The 20,593-nt window shown below is 37.2% G+C and overlaps 1 protein-coding gene across 2 annotated transcripts in view; it reads left to right on the top strand.

The window, feature by feature from the left end:
- Positions 1-20,593, top strand: part of DPYD (dihydropyrimidine dehydrogenase) — a 1,077,299-nt gene that overhangs the window by 1,033,038 nt on the left and 23,668 nt on the right. The window lies entirely within an intron of this gene.

The raw sequence follows: 20,593 nt of genomic DNA, 5'->3' as shown, positions 1-20,593 counted from the left end.
TTTTTAAGGAGCTATTTTCTTCAGTATGGGGCGGCGGGGCGGAGGGGGTCTCCTTTAGCAAGCTGTTGACTTGTTTTTCATGACTTTTCTTGCGTCACTCTCATTTTTCTTCCTAATTTTTCCTCCACTTCTCTTACTTGATTTTCAAAATCCTTTTTGAGTTCTTCCATGTCCTCAGACCAATTCATATTTTTCTTGGAAGCTTTAGATGCAGGAGCTTTGATTTTGTTGTGATCTTCTGGTTTTATGTTTTGATATTCCTCATTACCAATGGCATAATAAAATATCTTTTCACCAAAGAAGTAAGAATTTATAGTCTGATTTTCCCCCATTCTCTCATTTTCCCAGCAAATTACTTGACTTTTTGAGTTCTGCTGAGTGGAGGATTCTAGAAGCTACCACTGCTTAGGCAGTTGCTGCCTCTGCCCTGGGGCTGGGGTGGAGTTCAGGCCACATTCCCCTCTTAGTCAGGTGAGAGACCCTTCCCACTGACATTTTGAAGCTGTCTTTGGCATTTGTGGATTGAGACATCTTGAAACTGCTGCAGGCGCTCATAATTCAGTGCCCTTAAAGCATATTCCAGCTCCATCTGCACTGGTGTGGCCCTTGCCAAACTGTGCAACACTTTCTGCCCAGGGCAATAGACCTTTCCTGTGTACCTTCCAGATTATCTTGGGCTGGAAATTTGCTTTAGTATGTCATTCTGTGGCTTCTGCTGCTTTAGAATTAGAGTCATTTTTTACAGGTTTTTTACAGGCAGATGGAATGAGTCCTGCTCCCTCCAACCTCCCCTTTCTAATCCATCATCTACCCAGCTTGCCAAATTGCTGTTTCTAAAGACTAGATCTAACACTTTCATTGCCCAGTTCAAGAAGATCTGAGAAGCTCCCATTTGACCCTAGGATAAAATACAAGGTCCTCTGTTTGGCTCTTAAATTTTTCCCAGTCTGGCCACCATCTACCTTTCTAGTTCTGTTGCTTATCATTCCATTCTAGGCTCTCATTTTCCAACCCAGCTGACCTTGTTATTGCCCCCATCCTCTGTCTCCATGGCTTTGTATAACCTTTTCCTTAGACCTGGAAATGTTTTCCCTCCTCATCACCAACTAATAGGATCTATAGCTTCCATCAAAGCCCAACTCCTGTCATTTCCTAGAGGGAACCTATTCTGACTTCCCCATTTACTACTGCCATCTCCTCTAAAAGTACTTTGTATTCATTTTGTATTTATCTTTCTAGGATCTAAGACATGTTGCTTCTTCACAATAAATTATAAGCTCCTCAAGGGCAGGGACTGTTTAACTTTGATCTCTGTATCTTTAGAGCCTATCACAGTGCCTAGTACATATTAGGGAGTGTAATACTTGTTTAATTGAATTTAAAGCTGACATGGAGCCATTAATTACTACTCTTTGGGTCTACCATTTACTCAGTTTCAAATCCTCATAACTGTACTGTTATCTAATACACATCTCTCCATATTTCCCACCTTTAATGATGGGAAACAATCACACAACTAGTAAATATCTGAGATTAGATGTGAAATATCCTGAGCTCTCTGATATGCCATGATGTCCGTATGTGCAGACAAAAATAACTGATGAGCATTACTAGATCATAGTTGACGTAATGCAAATACAGGCAAATATATGCAGTGGGCAATTGTCCCTCTTAATAATGTGTCATGTTATGAGCCAGTGTTCTGTTTATTATATCAAAATGTTCCTCACTGTTTATGATCATCCCATGCTGGGACCTAAGTATAGGTCCCATTACTCCTGTGAGCCTCCTCATTTCCCCAGCATGGCTTTTAAAAGCCTTTTTAGCTATCCTTACATTTCATTTGTTCCTTCTTTCTTACATATTCATCACCGATGTTCTTAAATGTGCATATTAGTCTCACAAAGATTTTGTAGATGTGACAAAGGGAAGGGAAGGAAACAAGCACTTATTAGTGTCTACTATGTGCCAAATACTGTGCTACATGTTTTGTAAATAATATCTCATTGGATCTTCATAACAATCCTGGGTGATGAGTGATATCATTATCTCCATTTTACAGATGAAGAAACTAAGGCAGACAGATTAAATGACTTGCGCAGCATCACACAATAAGTATCTGAAATGATATTTGAACTCAGGTCATTTTGACTCCAGGCCCAGCAAGCCATGTAGCTGCCTATAAAGAGACTGGTGAAGATTAATATTTTTCTAATTCTTTTTGTTTTCAGTAGCAATACACTCTAGATTCTAAAGGGCCATTTTTTTTCCTTTGGCTTGTTCTTAATCAATGAAAAAATTCCAAGCATAGATTTGGAATTTTCAGGTTAGGTATAGCTCATGTCTGAATTCACACAAATGTAATTAACAACGTCCCTAGACCCCAAAGAGGCATTCTAGGCTATAACATGTAAATCAAGTCGGGAGTATTCTCACAAAATATACAAAAAAGCAAAGAACTCTCAGAGGAGAACATAAGTGATAGAAAAAATATATATATAAGACATTCAAAGGATTCACTGGAAAAAGTAACTCAAATATAAATATAATATGAAGAAGGAAATGGCAAACCATTCCAGTATTTTTGCCAGGAAAACCCCAGATAGCATCATGAAGAGTTGGAGGTGACTGAAAACAACTGAACCACAACAAAAGTATATAAAGTACTGTAAGATCTTTTAATTGATTAGGGAGTTCATTAAATTGTTATGAAATTCCCTTGATCAGCCTCCTCACCTATATTTGAACGATAAAGGAGTGCTGACAGATCTTTTCCATTTTTTTGTTTGTTTGCCTCCTTTTAGTTTCAGCCTTGAATATTCTTGGCATGACCTGGCTTAATTAGATCACATCAAACTTTCTACAGACTCATTTTTCTCTCAACTTCACTAATGATGAGCAAAAAAAAAAAAGTAATCATTCTAGTTTTCACTTGTTATATGTTTTATTTATGGATCCATAAGAAACTTTTAATCATAGAATCATAAACTTGAATTAATTATTATAAAGATAGAGGCAGTATAGTGTAGTATAGTGGTGTCAAACTCAAATATAAACAGGAGCCACCAATCTGTACATAAGGATCCCTGCAAGCTGCATATTGTTTAGTTTTAAAATGTCTATAATTTCACTGTCTATAATTTATTATATTTGTATTTATTTTGTTAAATATTACCCAGTTATTTTTTAACCTGGTCCAAGTTCAACTTGGAAGTGTTATGGCCAATGACCTGTGTGTCTGATACCTCATGTAATGTATAGAAAGTTATCTTTGAGTTAGGAAAACCTGGTTTCAAGTCCTTCTGGAACATACTAGCTACATGTTCATGTACAGTCACAACCTCTCAGCACCCCCAGGAAAGTCTGTAAGAATATAAAGTTTACCTGAATTGCTTAACACTGTAAATGAAGTCACATGTCTGGACCAAAACAAAAAAGGGATAAAATAAACCAAAACTGTAAAATTTCTAAATCCAGTAAGGATAAAGTGCTGTAATTTTGTATTCATATCTGCTTTCCTATCACTGGTTGATATGATGTACCCTTTATACATTTGTAACTTTCGAATATGCATCTGGATATAAATAAGGTATTGCCTCTGGAGAATGGTGTTTATTATATTCACATTTGGCTGCTAATCATTTTCATAGCAGATCATGGTGATGCATGAACTGCTATCAGAATGACCTCCAGTCATTAAACTTGTGTCCTATACTAAACAGGAATGAAACAACACAGATGTTTTGTTTGGTGTAAGCCCAATAAATTTTTTAATACCATATATTAAATACTTTAACTTAACAACTTTTAGGGAGCTACAAATAGAAAACACATTGAAGAAATGAAGTATAATCTTTACCGTACCTTTTTAAAATCAATCTCTCAATCAAGAGATTCTTACCGAATGTTTATTATATGCCATGCACTGTGCTAAGCACTCTGAAGGGATGCAAATATATGTTAAGAGTCCTTCAAGAACAGAAATCAGTAAAGCTAGCCTCCCCTTACAGATGCTGTAGGGCACAAAAGCAAGGCCTCTTAGAGAGGCAAGGAACAGTCTTCCTATATCACCCTTCCCAATTCTCCCTAAAATTATTTGTTCTCAGCTGGAGATAGCAAACTATGTAGCCCCTATAACAAAAGTTCCTAAGTGATTCTGAAAGGTTCTAGGGAATCTGTCTAGGTTTGAGATGGTGTGGGAATCAGAATTATTTAAAGGAGGAAAAAAAAGAGAAAGGTGCCTTCTGTGAACTTTAGGAGTAATTTCTGTGTTGCCTTGAATTATTCTGAATTTTGAGATAATGGAAGATGTACTGTTATTTATTTTCCCTCTGTTGGAAAAAATGCAATGTGTAGTTAGCTAAATTAATCCAACAGAATGTAAATACTGGAGAACTTCATTTTTTTTTTCTTTTTTTGTCCTTAGACCTAGGTCATGGAGTGCAACTCATTGATAGACTAAAAAAATGGTGCTCAAGGAGGGATGGAAAACTGGAAGGGGTGAGGTAGTGGAATGTCAAAAAAGAGACACTAGTAGAAAAGAGGATTGTGATCAGGGTCAAAGTAGGGGAGGGGCTAAAGGAGTATTTGGGCAGGTATATCAATAAGCACCCCAGCATACTCAGGGGGACCTGCTATCAATTTCTTAGATCTGTATTCATAAAAGGAAAGACAGCTTTTGAGAGGTTAACAATCACTTTAATCAAGCACATGTATCATTCCTTTAATCAAGTACATATATGATTCAGTTATTCAGTTAGTTCAGGGAGTCAGTACCCTAAATTTCAAAGAAAATACACAGAAATCAAAAGTCTACAGACATGGCTTCCTCTGTCTGAATTCAACAGACAATTGGGGGGTCCAACTGCCTGGCTATAGTTACCAGAGAGGAAAGCATGACATCTGAGTTCTCAAAGCCAGGGGGCTCCTTTAGCAACTTCCTAGAGTCCTCCTCTGGCCAAACTAACACTTCCAGTCAGTAAGCCCCAAAGTAAACAAAAGACATGACTTCCTCTGCCTGACCATAATTCAACAGACAGGTACAGCTGTCTGACTAGTTAAGAGAGGGAAGCATGACATCTGTTTTCTCAAAGCCAGGGGACTCCTTAGCACCTTCCCAAAGTCCTCATCTGGCACTCAAACTTTCTTACCAAAAACTAAGCCCCAAAGTAAAACCTTACCCTAAGAGTATTTATACCTTGTTTAGAGCCAGAGGGCATTCCCATCCCTTGAGAACCAAAACCTTATTAACAAAGGCTGAGGGTGTTCCTACAAATCTTCCCTAATCAAACTCCCCTTAATGGACAGGCCCATTAATGGATGGGGAAGATCTTTAATCACATTAACAATATAATACATATACTGTTTCCAGTTAAAGAAATCCTTGTTTCTGTACTTTACTCCTAGTAAAGACTCTTGATTGATAAAGGCAAGATTCAATCAGGCATTTGATTATACTAAAACAAAAAAAAAAAGCAAAAGATCCTATTTTGACTTCCATCACAGCAGAGTATTGGAACTAAGAGTCAATAATAAGGGAGAGAATGTCATGACTCCGTTTTGAGGAGGTTGAGATTTAGGATCTAGAAGATGGAAGAGTTGATTTTACCATCAAAGTCTGTACCATCCAGAAAAGACCTGGCTTTGGTCATAGTTTGCTTCAGGCTGACATTAGTTGGCTGGTTAGTTGTTGTCCTTTGTTTTCAAAGAGGACCAAAATAACATCACCATGATAATGTGAAGTTTCATTGTGTCCAACAGTGGCTGATCAGACTCATAGGAGCTTGGAATGGTCTACCACAGGTTGGGCACAGATAGTGCGTATGAATTTTTGGGGGTGGATACTTCAATTTGCACATCCTACATTTACTTTGTGCTGTCTTAATTCTTCTTTGCTCATAGAGCACAGCACCCTTTCTGATGTGGGCACACCATGCTGAGGGGTCCTGTGCCAATGTCTCCCGTGTTGCACAGTCAAATCCAAAGTTCTTGAGAGAGACCTTGAGAGTGCCCTTGTTTCACTTCTTCTGGTCACCATGTGATCACCTGCCCATGCGAGTTCTCCATAAAATAGTCTTTTTGGCAATTGTGTATTTTGCATTTGAACAACATGGCCAGCCCATCAGAGCTACACTCTCTGAAGCATAGTTTGAATGCTTGGCAGTTCAGCTCGAGCAGGGACTTCAGTGTCTGGTACCTTATCCTACCAGGTGATCCTCAGAATCTTCCTAAGACAGTTCAAATGGAAGCAATTCAGTTTCCTGGCATGGCACTGGTAGACTGGCCATGTTTCACAGGCATACAACAATGACGACCACACACCATCTCTGTAGACCTTCAGTTTGGTAGTCAGTCTAATACCTCTTCTCTCTTCAAGCTGACATAAAGCAGAGAAGGATGATAGGATCCAAAAAGATATTAACAGACTAAAGTATCAGGCTGAATTTAATAAGGTGAAATTCAGACAGTTGAAAATGATGTTGAATCTTATACTTTGGTACAAAAATCATCTTCACAGATATAGGATGGGGGAGGTATGGTTAGAATACATGTGTCTGGGGCAAGGGGGAGGAAAAAAGAAAAATCTGATTGTTTTAGTGAAGTGAAAGTCATAAAGCAGTGTGATGTGACAACCAAAGAAAATATTATACTGGGCTGCTTTAAAAAGGGCATAGTGTCCAGGTTTAGGAAGATAATAGTCCTACTGAGTGTTTTGGTCAGATCACAACTACATTATTGCCTTCAGTTCCGAATAGCAAAGTTTAAGGACACTGGGAGGCCTACCAGAGACCAAAAAAGATGGGGAAGAGCCTTGAATCTGGGGCATATATGGAACAGATGAAAAAACGGGAGCCATTTTGCCTGGAGAAGAGAAGATTCAGAGAGAATAGGGGATAAGATAGCTGTCTTCAAGTATTTAAAGCTCTGTTATTTGGAGTAATAATAATAGTAATTAAAAATTGTTAACATTTATGTAGCAACCACTAGGTGCCAGTTACTATGCTAACTGCTTTACAGATAACCCCATGTGACTCTTACAACAACTCTGTGAGGCAGGTACTATTATTATCCCTATTTTACAGATGAGGAAACTGAGGCAAACAGAGATTAAGTGACTTGCCCAGGATCACATAGCTAGTAAGTGTCTGAGACTAGATTTGAACTCAGATCTTTCTAACTTTAGGCTACCCCGTAGCATGGGGCCCAGTGTTGCATCAGGGGTCAGTGTTAAAGTAGAGCTCAGCGTTCAAGCAGGGAGTCGTAGTTAACATGGAGGTCAGCCTTGTCTGAGCATGAGTCAGTTAGCATGGATGTCAGTGTTGGAGTGGAGCACGGTCCTGGAATCTGAAAGAACTGAAATAGGTGATTCGTGACTCTCATCCATGAGTCAGAGAATCAGGCTCAGCGTACAGTTTGTAGCAGTGATTCATGGTTTAACTGATAGCATCCTCAACACTAAACAAAAGAAAGCTTCTCTTGATTGATCTGATGATTCATAGCTGAAGTTTTGACTTCTGAGTTATTTAATCTTCATTTCTGATCTTTTTATAGTGTGATAATCATCATTATCCTTATCATCAAAGATCAAGTACTAAGTACCTACCTGTGTGTAAGAGCTTCCACTGTGCTGGTTGCTACAATAATGCTAAATAAATGAACCCTAGGAACTTACCCCCTTTGGAGTCCATCATCCAAGAGAGTTTATTATCTAGGTTACCACCATACCACTACTTCTGTCACTACTTAATTATTCACAAACATTCCATATGTTAACTGAGAAAAACATAATTTTACAGATGTCCAAATACTGATACAAAGGTGGGTTCTCCTCCCCCTTTAAGGTCTTAAAATTTGCTCTGTATAGTGAAGATGCCAGGAACTGTTAAATGAGTATTCCTTAGCAGACCAGCTTCATTACAAAAATGACAACACATTGTACAGAGCCAAGATTAAGCCATCAGCCAGGAAGCATTTGTTTTATGCCATGAACTAGGCACAAGGCTAAGTTCTGTGGGTGCAGGCAAAAAAAAAAAAATAATCCCTTCCTCAAGACTTAATGGTTATTGAAAATTAATGTAACAGTTGATAGCTATGGTAGATTTTATTTCTGTATTTATACGTCACAAATTGTACCTAAGCATTTTGCTTTTTAAAAATGTATATTCAGTATTATGTAAAAGAAGTAGTATGGGCTACAGGATAAAAAGTCAGCCTTGAAGATGAGAAGGCATGATTTCAAGGACTACCTCTGACAGATACTGACTTTGTGATGCTGTACAAGTCAGTCCCAGGAACTCCTTAAAATAAGACCTTAAGTCTCAAAAGAATTAAAAGTATGGATTGGTGAAGGTTTTTCCTCATCAAGAATTCACTATATTAATTAAGCTACATGATGTAATATGTATATGATTTATACGTACATAAGTGTATATATATGCATGCACACTATATGATCTATACATACATAAGTGTATGTATATGCACACATATGAGGAAATTGAGGACCAGAGAGTTTAAGAAACTTGCCCAAGGTTATAAACAGTGACCAGAACTTGAACCTAATCCATAGGTAAATGAATATGTATACCCATATGAATATGGATGAGTTATATATATATGTATATAAGCCTACTAAAGTTAAAAAGACTTCTGGATTTGAAGTCAAAGGACTTGGGTTCCAATCCTGGGAAACACTCTGGACCTCAGTATACTCATCTGTTAAAAAAAAAAAAAAAGCTAAAATATGTTATCTCTAATGTTCTTTCTATTTCTAAATCCATGATCCAATAAAGCTGTGATGTCTTATAATTGACATAATAGCAACAGCTACGGCAGTTAGGTGGTACAGTGGGTAGAGTCCCTAAAGATTTGTAATTCACAGTATATATGCATCAGGAATACTCATCTTCTTGAGTTCAAATACAGCCTTAGACACTTACAAGCTATGTGACCCTGGGCAAGTCACTTAACCCTGTTTGCCTAGGTTTCCTTATTATAAAAATGATCTAGAGAAGGAAATGGTAAACTATCCCAGTATCCTTGGCAAGAAGAACCCCAAATGGGGTCAATGTGAGTCAGACATGACTGAAACAACTGAAAACCACAATAAATGTGTGTATATGCATGAATGTGTATATGTGTATGTATATATATATGTATATATATACATACACATATATATGTGCATATATACATACATATACACACGTGTGTATGTGTGTGTGTGTGTGGTGATCAAGATATCCCTAATCAATTGAATACTCTGAGTCCAACTGATAAAATTACAAGATCTAATGGGCAAGTAATGCTTTCAGAATTTCTAGTGGTATATTTCTCCTTTTACTCACTGATATGGTAAGTAGAAGAGAGATTAGGAGTAGATTCTGACTGTCTTTACCTACAATGGAACAAAACTACTGCCAAAGGAATGAATTTGATATCAGTGGGAAAATAAAAGCCTGTAGTCTATTCTAGTGTGGTATGGAGATATGAGAGATAGAAAATAAATGGGAAGCCCCTCTCTGCACCCCGCAAACAGTTGGGGCTGAAAAGCAGGCTTCCAATAAGCCACCTCTCTTCTGATAGCTTTGTCACTTACCTGATGAGATTGGGGAAGGTCATATAAATTCTCTCTCTCACCTTGTTGTCGTCTGCTAGAAGCATTTCTAAGATCTGGCTTCCTTGTCACTTATTTTTGGTTGCTAGCAGAGTTGGCTCCATCACATGTATATATAAGCTACTTCTTTTGAAAAATAGCATAAAGAAGAGGATAAATATGGAATATGCACATTCTGTTTTGAGGGGCAGTGAGTAGACCATCTGGTTGGACAGAGGTAGGATTGAAGACCTGCCTACAAAATCAAACAGGGCAGGTGGAAACCAGTTTGGGGAGGGCCTGGAATGGAATGCTGAGTCATGAAATTTTTATTTCATTTTGTAGGGATAAGAGAGTCCCTGGAGGTGTTTGTTAATCAAAGTGATAGTTTAGCATGTCTGATCATGATGGACAAAATAGATTGGAGAGGGTAGAGACTGGACACAGGACATTTAGAAATGATCCAGCATAAATCCCTTTAGAATTAGTGACCTTTTTTCTATCATTATCTAAGTATCTTTGCAAGAAAAAAAAATACTAGAGGGGGTTTGATTCAATACTTCTGGCCATCTTACTAAGCAATCACATTAACTGCATGATTTTTCCTGTTGTACAGAATTAATCTTAAAAGTGCATGAAGAAACATCTAATTTCATCATATCTTCATTGCAAAGGAATTTACAAATCCTCATTGATTTTATCTTGCTTTCAGTGTACACTCACACTCAGAAATCGAATGAAGTTGATCATAGTAAGAGTTCTATCATGTAACATGATGGACTATTGAATTTTACTGATAAGACATCAGTTGAATGATCAAAGATTTCATGTGCCATTCACTTGCCTAAACTATTCTGAACCTTTTGCTGATCTAGAAAATGACATGCATCCAACATAAATATTCCAACCACTACCCTAAAAATAAATGACTCCTTACAATTTACATAGAATCATGATTTGAAATGTACAATATGGAAATAAATAGATCTTTTTCAATCTATTTTGCTACCCACTTCCTTTTCTGTTTTTTTCACTGACCTAAGTTTGATCATTAAGTCTAACTTTCAAGACCTAGATACACTTTGGAGGGCTTCTTACTTCTCTGGCCTACTTTCCCGTCTCACATGATCTGAGAACTTTAGTACCTAGCCTTTCCTAAAACACACAGGTCCACACAAAGCTAAAAACATGGACAGTTATATTTATAAAGTATGGAAAACAACTAATAATACCCATCAATGAGTGATACCCATAGATACTCATATAGTCTCAATCATTTCTAGTATTACCCTGGAGGGAGATCCATTGGAGACCTGGGGGTTATTCTTCCATTTTGATTTTACCTTCCATGGCTCCCAGATCTGTCTACATGTTGTTTTTATCTTAGGCCCTGACTCCATCTCTCAGCAGACATCAAGGCCTCTTTTCCTTCAGCTGTTCCATATCATTGTCCTCTCAACTTTCAGGAGATGATGATTGTGTATCACTCTCCACTGGAGACCCCCTTCTTGACATTTTTCTGCAGTCCTTTGCCATGCAATCTTTCTTGGCCTTCCACAGATAGTGACAGATGCTTCTGTCTTACAAGGATGTATGTAAAATTCAAAAAGAATGCCTTCTTACATGCATGGCAATATTTTTGAGGCTTTATTTTGTACCATATTCTTAGGGCCTAGCATACAATTTCAAGTAAGGTAGCTAAAGAACCCTACTCCCCTTATATTTCATTTTACAAGATCTCTCTCCACAATTTAAACTTGGCCTATGATAACATTAAAATTTAAATCCCCTTTCATCTAAATATGCCACCTACTTACATGAAAAATTACTGGTGGTCTATGGACCTGGGGGGAGGATCACATTCTAGTTCCATTTTTTTCTTAATTTCCTGGTTTCCTCTCAGAGGACTCAAATTATCTGGGGATAATTACTAGAATATTTAGGAGATGAAAAAAAAGAAAGAATTACTCATTAAGGAGAGAAAGATTTGTAATTCCCAGTATGTGTGAATATTAGTCTTTTAGAAAAATTTTAAAAGTCAGCATAAACTGCTGATTATTGGTAAAATAAATCTGGTTAAGAAAATAGTGTCTGTCAGTGGGATTTGATTTTGTGAAATAAGTTTCAAAATATAAGAGTTATAGGCTTCTGACCAGGGATGAAGTACACCCAGCAAGAGATTCCAAGCATTATTTGCTTAGAGAATTTAAAATCTAATTTAAACGGCTTTAACCTGGAAAAGGAAGGTAAAGTATGAAAAATGACCATATATACTTGCTAAACTAGAATTCATGGAGAGTAGCTACACTGTAGAAAGAAAAACAGTTGTAAAGACACCAAGAAATTTACAGGAAGCAAGATTTAGAAAAGGAGGCAGTAATGAAATAAAGGGTCTCATGTGTCTATACTCAAAAGCATAAAGTACGGCTAACAGACACAATGAACTAAAGATCCTAAAAATAAAGAAGCAGATTTAACCTTAGATATATATCACTGACTTGGTGGGCTAAGTACTGTGAATGGAATATGACTCTGGAAGCATGTATCTTATTCTCAATAAACAGGTTATAGTAAGTAAAATGGAGTAGGTAGGTAGAGCTAGAGTAGCATTGGCTATAAATATGATATATAATTAACATATACTTCAATAATAGGAAATCTATCAGTGTGAACAATAGAAAACATTTGAGTGAAGTCAATGATTGCAAAAACAGAAACAGCATTTTCATTAGAGAATGTTTTAGGGCACCTAGAAAGAGATAAGGAATTTGGAACAAATCACAAGCCTGTTGCAGAAGCATAATTGAATAATAATGAAAAAATCTATTCATTTTTTTGATAATGATAATTCTACCCCTAAACAATGAAGAATTAACAAGGGAACATTCAGTTCTCTAGCCAAAGTGAAAGAGTTGGTGAGACAACTTCAAGTGAAAAGAATCTGGAGACTTCAGTGGCCTGCAAACTTAATATGAATGAATTGTACAGAATGGCATGGCATAGTAGAAAGAGGTTAGCTAAATGATAATACAGTTAGATGAATTCAGGATTGAGTAAATGGTTAGACTCAAAAAGTAGTCAGTGGTTTGTTGTCAATTTGGTTCAGTCAGGGATCAGTGCTTGACTTTGTTTAGACTACAGTTGTGATCAGCTACTTTGATATCAGTTCGTTGATATTCATTTCATTGATGGCACATTCATCAAATAAAAAGCTAGGAAAGATATTTGCCTACTAGATGACAGTCAGGATCCAAAAAAGATTACAACAAGTTCAATCATTGTGTTATATATAACAAAAGAAAAGTCAATAGAAATAAATGTAAAATCATACAGTTTGTTTTTTAAAAATGTCTCAAGTATAGGATGAGGGTGGCATGGGTCAAACAGCAATTTGTCTAAAAAATACCTGGAATTTTTAGAGGATGATAACATCTATATGAGTCCCACTTTGTGGCAGCGAAAAAAACCAAACCAAAACAAAACAAAGCTCATGCTATGTTAGACTATATTAAGAGGGAAACAGTTTCCAGGAAATTTCACAGTACTTTTTCCTGGTCAGACCACATCTGAGGTATTATTGTCCATTCTGGGTGGCACAGTCTAAGAATCCAGGAAATAAACACTTATTGAGCACTTATTGTATACTTTGCCAGGAGATACATGCAAAAAATATAAAAATAAACAATCCCTGTTCTCAGCCTGCATTGTTTCTGGGACAATAACATAAAAATATAAGCAAGATGTTGTACCATAAAAAATATATGCAAGATTATTTGGGGGGTGGGGGGATGGGAGGGGAAAGGCACCAGGGGCTTGGAGGATGAGGAGAGGTCTCATTTACAAAGTACCACCTGAACTGAGCTTTGAAGGAAGGTAGGCATTTCAGAGGGTGGCATTGAGTAAGGAGCATATCCTATGCATGAGGCAAGCATTTGTGCAAAGTTTCAGGGATGGAAGGTAGAATATTGTATGTGAAGATCAATTAAGAAGGCCAATTTGACTGAACCACAGATTGAATGAAAGGGAATAAGTGATTCAACTGGGAAGATAAGTTAGAGGTAGATTGTAAATGACTTCAAATACCCAAAGGAGACAAAAGGGAGACTAGAACATCTTGAGCTCCAGATATGGTCATGCTTTTCCAAAGAAGAACATTGATAAGCTGGAGAAGTTCCAGAGAAGGGAATCCAGAATGGTAAGAGAACTGGAGTCTGTCATAAAAAGAATTGGTTGAGGGAATTGGGAATATTTAGCCTGGATTTCTGGGTGGCAGAAATTGGTAGAGAGAGATTATAGCTCCCTGCAAGGGCTGACATGTGGAAGGCATCCTAGATTTGTCCTGCTCCCCTGATGACAGAAGTAGGAACAGTGATCAAAAATGGGGGAAATAACAAATGTACGCTTAATATAAGGAAAAACTATATAATAAATACTGTTTTCTAAAAGTAGAATAAGTAGCCTTTGATAGTAGTGAGTTCTCCCTTACTGGACATTTTTAAAGACTGGGTGACTATTTATCATTTATGTTATAAATGAGATCTTTCTTTTGGTCTGAGCTGAACTAGGGACATCCCCTTAGGGTCCTTTCAATAATGAAAATCTGTGGTTCTGAATCTTTCAATATGGCTGTATACATACAAAATAATTTTGGTAAAAAAAAATAGTTGAATGCATTTTAAAAAAACAAATTCTAAAAAGCAGGGATGGATAATAAATGATTTTAAGCAAGGCAGTAACTTATTAAGGAAACGTCTCTGTGGATATCCACCATCATCCTGGCCACAATGCTGAACACCTGAAAGGTATTCCTTCCTGCTTGTCTCTTTAGTCAGTCAATAAGCATTTAAGTACTCATTTTATGTCAAGCACTGTGCTAAGCAAGAATTTGAACACTTCCTGCCCACAGGAAGTTTCCATTCTAATGAAAGAAGACAAAATATAAAGGGGAGCTGAACATGGTGGGAGGGAGGAGGCCCGTGTGCCTAGCAAAGGACGGGGATGAAATATTGGAGAATGTCCTGTGGAGAGGTGAAGCCTGGAGAGGAATGAGTTAAGCCTGTAGCTATTTATTCCCCTATCCCTATCTCAGAGTTAGGTTGTTGGTATAAATTTAACCAAATTTCAAACCAAGATGTCCATATTTGCAATTGCAATCAGCATTTACACTTTTGTCATACACAAGCATTTGAACCTTTATGTAACCATAAATGTAATAAAGACAAATGCAGGCATTTTTTCTTCGATTCTGCTGTCAGTATGTGGGTGTATCGTGCAAAATCAACTCTAATCTTCTATTAGTGCAAAGGATGTTTATAAAATTGGTAATGTGAGTTCACATATCTTAGGGAGATGACTGAACCCTTAATGGAGAGGAAGTTAGATGTACTATGTTAACACTGTCGCCTGCGAAAAATTTCCTTTCACAAAGGGAGTCAAGGTTTGGAAATCTTAGGCAGGTACACCTCTGCCTGGCTTACTTCCTCCATTCATCAGTTTTATGTCTTTCCTCATCTAATAAAACCTGAACTCCTCATTATGTTTACTTTAAGCCTACATATTCATCACAATAATTACTCTCCTTTATTAGAGATATAGTATGGTATAACAAAAGTAATACTGAATTGATAGGTAGTCCAAGGGCTTGGGTTTGGATCCCAAGTCTGCTTTATCCTATCCGTGACAAAAAGAAACTGGTGTATGAATGGAAGCAGGAGGCAAGAGGGAATGGAGATGCATTTGATAACTGTGTTCAAGCATCTGAAAGGTTTCCATATGGAAGAAAGACCAACTTTATTCTACCTGTAACAAAACTAGAATTGTTGAGTAGAAATCTCAAAGAGAAATTTGAGGCTTGAGGTAAGAAAACTTTATTATAATTTGAACTGTCCTAAAGTAGAATGGGGTGTCTAGGGAGGATTCCTGCTCTTTGGAGGTCTTTAAGTAGAGGCTGGACAGCTATTTTTTGGGTGCATCAAACTAGGGGTTCATTTTAGGGGTAGGGATTAAACCAAGTTGTCTATTGATATCCTCGACAACTCTGGATTCTCTGATTCTGTGTGTTGTTGGGCAAGATGACTTCCAAGTTCCTTTCCATCGCTAATTCTGTGATCCTGTGATCTTAAGACTAAATGGCCACCGAGTTCCCTTATAAATTTGACATTCTGCATGCCATAATTTCCGACGAGGTTGTACATCATTTTGTCTCTCCTACCCTCAGTTTCCATATCTGTCAAATAACTGAGGACTGATCTAGATAACCTCTAGTCTTTTTCTAGTTCTAAGTCAGTGATACTATGATAGTTTTTTGGGGAAGGGGAGGCGATCTTATTTTAAAAATTGACTGGGAGAGGGCTGAAAACTTCTATCCTTTACTTTGTATCAGTGATTAATAAGAAACTAGTACTTCTGGAGCAAAATGCTATTAGGAAAAGCCAAGTTGGTATGGCTCCCATCAAAATGATATCAGTTTGAACTGGAAGATACCAGTGACTGTTTCTATTAGGGAACAAGAGGCCCTTTCTACTCCATAATATGCTCAATTACCTTTGGATTGATCCATGAATAAATTATAATTCAAACAGGCTTCTTCACCTTAAAGCTTTGCTGGTTTAAGGTATCATTGTTGATTCATTATATTGTCAGTTTTCTGTTGGCAGTGTAATGCTTTTTACATCTGGATAAAGACAATTTTAGTGGGAGATACTGTTATCTTTAAATGAGTAGGATTTAGCTTCTATGGTGAGAACAAATTCATCAATGATGAATCTCCTGAGAAACTACTGAGACGAAAATCTCACTGCCGCTCAACATTTGTATAGTTCCTCAGTTACAAGGCAGTTTTTGATAGCCTCAAAAATTAACTTTTTCCCTCTTAAGAAATATAGCATGCATATGGAAATGTGTTTGGCATGATCTCAACATGTGTAATCAAAATCAAAGTGCATGCACTTTGCAATGGGGAGAGGGCAGAAATAAAGAAGAAAATTTGGAACTCAGTTTTTTAAAAATTATTTTTAAAACTTATTTTACATGTAATTGGAAAATAATGAAATAATTTTTAAAAATTAAATATCACATGATACTCAAAACCCCTTGGTTTGAGTTACTACTGGCTTCACCTTTTCCTGAGAGAAAATAATGAATGGAGACTTAAAACATCTGCTGCTTCCCCTTCTACAATAGGAAATCAATTAACTATATATTCAGGCAGAGTTTGAGCTTGATGATTTATTAATCACTGATTCCACACATACAGAGTTATCACATATGTTACTATAATCTTTTTTTGAGGGGGAGGGAGGATTGAGAGTAGCATGAAAATAATCTTAAAGATGTAGGAGGATTGATGAGTCTCTGAATGAAAAAGAAATGATCTTATAACTTTTAAAATGATAAGCACCCCAAACTGCTGGTGCTAATCATTTACAAATCACATTTAAGCACATTTAATGTAACACAGTGATTTGGCTTTCTTGAACGAAGGACGGATAGAATTGGCCCAATGGGAGCACTGAAGCTTTGAAAGGCTAAGCTGCTTTCCATCAGCCTTTAAGATCATCATACATGCCCCTGTAGACGTTGGGCCTCATCCTTGAAGAATTTGAAATCTCCTTTTTTGATGATAGCTACTATTGGGATTGAACTATTTTGTTTCCTCCTCCATTTGAACAAAGGATTAAAACAAAATGTTATCCCTTGGATTTATGTTACAGAGTAGACGACAGAAGATTTGCCAAATATATATTTGGTGTAACCTTCACAGAGCTTACCTATCAGATTTCTAATGTTTACAAAGCAAGTCACCACAACCTTCCTTCACTGAAATGTATAAAATCAGGTGAAGTCATTAGTTTAAAAAAAGGAAAACCAAAATGGAGCCTTTGGACTCCAGGATTCCCTAGAAACAGCACTGATGGGGCTGAACTGGAGAGAACTGGATGCTAGTGCCAGCAAAAGTCGTGTCCTCCTGTTCTTCATCTCCAGAAGAATTGGGGACCAAGATCTATGTTAGGAGCATGCCCAGCTGTTAAATTTTCTGAGTGCAGAGCAATTCAAATAATGCTAAAACAGTATCAGGTAAGATGGATTTGTCCAAAGCTGGGACCAGTGTAGTTAAAGATTTTGCCAAGCACAGTACATTTCAGGAAGAGAATGGATTGAGGCAACCATGATGGATAAAAGAAGTGTGGTGGATTAGGAAAATTCCAAATATATATCTATTTATCTCTCTGTTATCTATTACCTATCTCTCTTTATACACACATAGATATATAGATATATAATCTATGAGGACCTTGTTTATATTAACTAAAAGTTGTCTGCAGTTGATTTTATTGGACTATAGTTATAAAATGGTCCCTCCCCCTTCTACCCAAATATTATTTCAAGAAAAAGTAATGATAATAACTTACATTTGCACAGATTTGTGGAGCATTTTTCTCAAGACGTACATTAGTTTAGTGGGGTGGCCCAAGATGTCATTCTGACCTAACTGTAAGACACTAGGCTGGTCACTTGACCCCTCTCAGTGTTCCTTTATAAACTGCAGAACTACTTTGGAGTCAGGATTTTCCTCACTGGAAGTTCCTGATGCTGATGAACTAACAGGCCCAATTTAAAAAGTCATTTCTTTACAATAATCTGTTGAGATATGCAGTGTTATTATACTCATTTTTACAAATGAAGAATCAAGACTCTGAGAGGTTAAGTCACTTGTCCGTGATTCCAAAACTAATGAATTCCAGTGCTCTGTTATCTGCTACTATAAACACCTCATTGGGGTCTAAAAGATTTAAAACAGATTGATTGTCATAAGCAATTTTGGTCCCAGAAAAAAATAATAAAACATATTTCCCTCCTCTTTGCAGAAAATTGGTTGGGGGGGCAGGATTATTGGGGTAAAAGATTGCATAGATCTTTAAGACCTGGTCTAAAAATTTAGTTGGTTTTAGTTGGTTCTATTTAAATATTATTTCTTTCTATTATGAGAGGGTTCAGTTCTGAGAGTGGAGGCCAAAGGGTTATAATTAAATCTTAAAGCCATCAAAAAATCTTATAAAAATAAATTGTGTTTCTTTTTTAAAATCTATGATATGGAGAGTGGAGCTTAATTGTATACCAATCCAGTAAACCCTTCTGTCATTATTTCCACTTGGCACTACCTTCACCCCTTTATTCCACTGAAATGCATTAATGTTCCAGGTACAATCGAAGATATTTACCCTTGAACAAGCTCCTTCCACAACTACAAGCTGTGTACTGAAATCTCCACTGCAGCTTGGTCTGATTGTGAGCCCTGGTTGAATATTAGTTTACCCACTCTATCAAGGGCTCTGGAGACCTGGAAAACCCTTTTTCCTGGGGCATTATTATGTCTGGAGAATAAAGCCCAGTGTTCTGAAACAAGTGTGATGTAGTGCAGCACTTGCCAGGTCAGAGATCAGGATGACCTTGGAGCATTGCAATGTTCCAGACCTCCATCAGCTAGATAAATGGGCTTTATTCTATAGGAGGGAGAAAATGTTATTGCAATCTTCTAACGCAGCCCTAGCAATTCTGAGTTACCAGCGACACAAAACATTTGGAATTCGGTGGTGTCTATCAGCACCCATATTGGCCATGAAAAGTGAAGAGCAAAGGTTGTAGGAAAGGGTAAGGATAGGCTGGAGAAAAATAATTCTGGAATAATAAAGGACCTAAGTGCATCATTATGTTAACTTGATACTACTTAGCATTCTTCTTGGAAGCACAGTGGATCCTTAAACCTTGTCTCTTGCTAAATGAACTTTGGAAAGCACAAAGGAAGAACCTTGAGGCTTTGTACTATACGTGTGTAATCTTGAATACTGATGCAGCCATTTGAGTCTATTTCCTGTTGTGTGTTTCTATTTTCACCATCTTTTATGCAAACTAAAAAAGTTGTTGTTTTCTGTACGCAGAAATCGATATTTTTACTGCTTTGCTTTTTAGCTATTCTGGGAAATTACAATCAACATTCATCATGATCACTAAAGGGATACATATAATGATTCAGCATGGTGTCCTTGAGAAACACAGCCGCAGGCAATCCAGAATCTCATCTCAGTTTTACCACCAGCACACTCATGTGTGACTTTGGACAACTCTGGAACTCAGTTTCCTCAGATGTAAAATGAAGAGATTGAAGTGGATGATCATAAACGTCCCTCCTAATTCTCTAATTATGGAATGTCCCTGGCTGGGGTTGGAGAGTTATCATCCTTATAGATTCCAAGGGTACTTTCTGTGACCTGACTTCTAAAGCTATATATAGTTCATGAACTCCTACCAATGAATTTACCATCAAAAGTCAGCCATTATATACAATTAGGAAAAAAGCATAGACACTCAGATAGCATGATAATGTAGTTATAAAACATTCCCTGCCACAAACCTGAGGCCCATTCTTCTACAATCCACACATCTATAGGAGGAGCAGTCACAAACTTGAACCACAGCCCTGGTTCTATAGGTCTCCAATGTCTTTTTCTCTTCTCATAATAGCGTCATATTTTTCTCCTATGTAATGATTATTATAATTAATAAGAATAATAATAGTACTTACTTCTCAGGGTTGTTATGAGGATCAAATAAGATGACATTTGTAAAAAGTACTTAGTACAGTGCCTGACACATAGTAGGCACTATAGAAATGCTTATACCCTTCCCTCCTTCCTCTGGAAGCAGTTTTTCTGGTGGGCTCCCAGCCCAGTTTCTCCCTTGAAGACATGGTTGGCTCTTTTCTCAGGTGCCAGGGGTCATGCTAATTGATGGAAGTGTTGACTCCTTCCAGTATTTTTTAAGTGCCTACTCGGGCATGGCGAACCTTTTTCTAGCCTGTGCCAAGCTCTTCTAATTCAGAGGAAGTATTTACATTATAAAAAGCTAACAGGGCAAGATATGTCTTTGAACTTTGTTAGCATTTTAATACACCTTTATTTTCCTCAACTGAATTGGGGGGAAAAGGGAAACAAATCTCCC

This window comes from Notamacropus eugenii, chromosome 2 (genome assembly GCF_028372415.1).
Source record: "Notamacropus eugenii isolate mMacEug1 chromosome 2, mMacEug1.pri_v2, whole genome shotgun sequence".
Lineage (NCBI taxonomy): Eukaryota > Metazoa > Chordata > Mammalia > Diprotodontia > Macropodidae > Notamacropus > Notamacropus eugenii.
Note: the sequence above shows the minus strand (reverse complement) of the source record. Positions and strands in the feature narration are given on the sequence as shown.